This window comes from Theobroma cacao, chromosome 3 (assembly GCF_000208745.1).
Source record: "Theobroma cacao cultivar B97-61/B2 chromosome 3, Criollo_cocoa_genome_V2, whole genome shotgun sequence".
Classification (NCBI taxonomy): Eukaryota; Viridiplantae; Streptophyta; class Magnoliopsida; order Malvales; family Malvaceae; genus Theobroma; species Theobroma cacao.
In genome coordinates, this window is record NC_030852.1 from 22,474,421 (window position 1) to 22,477,852 (window position 3,432).

Genomic DNA, 3,432 nt, shown 5'->3' on the forward strand with positions numbered 1-3,432 from the left:
TCTTGGTATATGGTGCATTCTATTTTATCATTAAAGGCATAAGGGTGCAAAGTAGATATTTAATATCTTTGACATGTCATTCCTTTTGTGTTATAAAGGTAAAACAATGCTTGTGTGAACATATACCTTGATGTTTTAATTTGACATTTCGATTGTACTTTAAGGTACATTAGTGTCAATAGAGAAATGTGTGTAAGCTCGTAAAGTCTTTATATGGATTAGAACAAGCACCTAAACAATGGCATCAAAGTTTGATGAAGTTGTGCTAGGGAATGGCTACAAGATCAATCAATTTAACAAATGTGTCTATGGTAAGTTCTATAGTGGTAAAAGTGTCATTATTTGTCTATATGTGGATGACATGCTAATTTTTTGTACCAATTTGGAACAAGTGGAAAACACAAAAATGTTCTTGTAAAAGTATTTTGACATAAAAGATATTGGTATGGCAGATATTATTCTTGGTATAAAAATAATGAAAGACAATAATGATATAACATTGTCTTAATCTCATTACATTCAAAAGATTGTAATGAAGTATGGTAAGTCAAATTGTATGCCAATGTTTACACCTTATTATTGTTGTTGATTTTGCACATGCAAGTATATGTATCAAACAAGTAATACAGACAGTAAGTCTAAAATCGTATCTCATAAGGATTTACTCTTAATTCTTCATTAAGTACTAAAATTATAACAGATTAATCTTTTTCAAGCAACTTGATTTTTTTGGAAAATTAATTAAAACTAAATGAAAGTAACCACTAAATTAATTAACACGAACAAAAAATTCACTTGAGAAAGGCAATATATTAAAATCCAGGATGATGGGTTCATTCAACACTTCATCGGATACCAGCTTGTCTTGTTATTTATCTTTTTTGGGTGGTTTTACTAACCTTGAATTTAAAGCTATGGACAAGTCTCCGTTGAGTTGCTTGTACAAATATTTAACTTAATTAGTTCACTATGTGTCTATAGGAATCGATTAAATTAAGTTCATTAAGCAAGTGTCTTGATGTGGCTATGTATGGCAATTTACGTATGTCTACCCGTATCATAAATCAGATCACCTGAGTGACGTGAACATATACTATTCAAACCTTAGTCCAATCTAAAATCTCTTTGTCGAGTCTCAATTAGATTCACAAATTAGTTAATTGTTGACCAAGCAATCAAAAGCATTAAGAACAAATTTGAATGAACAAAACTACACCCATTCATGATAAATAAAAGAGAAACTAGTATTCAAACTACATGTTGAAATCCTCCACAATCCTAAAAAGATAATTTAGCTCATAATAACAAATTACAACAATATACAAAGAAATTTAGACATGAATCCAAGTCAACGAAAATAAAAGAAACACAAAAGTAGAGAAAGAAACTAATTATTAAAGCTTTGCAATCTCAATTCTCTCTCAAATTTTCTTGTTTTCTTGCTTTGTTCTTGACTCCAAATCGCTAGAATAGTTGGTTGCTACCTCTCTCTCTTAAACCTTTGAAAAATGTCCATTAAATAGGCTCTAAGTAACCTAATCTCCATAATTCCATCAAATTTTTATTTTTGGAAAATTGCCCAGCACTACAGCTCTACTTCTTCAGCGCTACGACACTGAGCTCTCGGGAAAATGTGTTGTGTTTCCTTTCACCAGCGCTGTAGCCTTGTTCTCCCAGCACTACAGCGATTTATCAACTTCGAATGTGATTTTCACCCTGATTTGATTTGAACTGGGTAAAATGATAAACATGAAAGTTTTAGCCTTATCTCTTAACTTTCCAATGTATTATGAATCACATCAATTAGACTCTTAGATTGAAAGATATACTCCAAATACCGCATCATGTTTAGTCCATGCATACTACTGCAGTGTTTTGAATTAGACAAATATATTGACCACGATCTAGTCAGAATTGGAAAAAGTGATAAACATAAAAATTGTAACCTTTCTTCTTATAATTCTAGTGGTTTAAGAATCATCTCATTTGGAATTTTATAAATAGAGATATAATCAAAAAACTAAAATATATACAAATAAAACTATCACCATACTTGCAATGGTTTTAATCAAATGAGCCTTTTTCATCAAATTGCCTACAAAAGCAATAAGAGAAACTAGCAATACTACTTTTAAAGTAATTTAAAACAAAATAAAATAAATTAAACTAAAATAATTAATATTAACAACTTAACATGTAATCAAACTTAAACTAGAAAAACACGTAAAATATTAAAATCCAAACTTAAAATCTCAAAGATCTAGCTACTTAAGCCCCAAAATGTGTCAAAACAACTCTATCTAATAGAGTTATTATCAAATCATGTTTTATAAAATAATTACGATGTCATTTACATGCTCAATAGAATGTTTGCATATTTAGGAAGTTCGAAAAATTGTTAAAAGACGATATTGCCCCTAATGGTACCATTAAGTCGATTAAGCCTCGAACTAGTTCAAATAGGAATTTTAAGGTGAAATCAAGAGTTTCACAGTTCAGGGATGACTCAAAATGGTAATTCGGAGTTTGAGGATCAATTTGGAGTCAAATCGAAATTTTCACTATCTAGGGGTAAAATGGTCATTTGCCACTTAAGGACAAAATGGAAATTTTTAGAAATGATTTTTTTGGCCCCATTTGACTTATTAGAGTATGATTTGAGTATTGGAGTATGATTTGAAGTTTAGAAGTAAAAAATTTTAATTCCGGTATAATTTGGAGTATAGGGGCGAAATGGTAATTTTGTCACCTCGGGGGCAAATCGGTAAATTTTCACCCCCGACACTTGTCAAGACCAAAGGATTTTATTCATGGAAATGGATAAACATGAGAAATGTGTGGTGGAGAATTAAAGAATTAAAAGTCAAATATTTAAAATTTAAACTAATAAGGAAATGCCATGTGTCATGTTTTTATTATTTTATTATTTCTTTATAAAAAGGCAAAAAATCAGCTCATTTCTCCCATAGTGATCAGCCAAACCAGAAGAGAAGAGAAACCAAGGAAGAACAAACCCTAGGTGGACAAAATCAAAGAGAAAGTGTTGGAATTTAAGGATTTGATCAAGCAAAGGTAAAATTTCTTTGATTTTGCTAGTGATTTACCTTACCCATGCATTTTCCCTTAATTTCCATGGTTAAATTATATGTTTTCATGATGAATTCATGGCTGGTCAAAATCGGTATGGAGAGAGAATGATCTTGGATTGGTTTGGTTTTTAGGTATGTTAGTGTTTTTAGGGGATTAATGATGTGTAGCATGAAAACAAGTGAAGAAAACCACCAAAGGTTTGGAACCCATCAATAGCCGAATTCTCTAAGTAAATAATGAGGAAGAATGGGATGTTATTCTAGGTGATTTGATTAAGAAATAATAATTTTTGGTGTAGGAATTAATGAATTATGGAGAGAAAATTAAGTAGGAAAAATCACA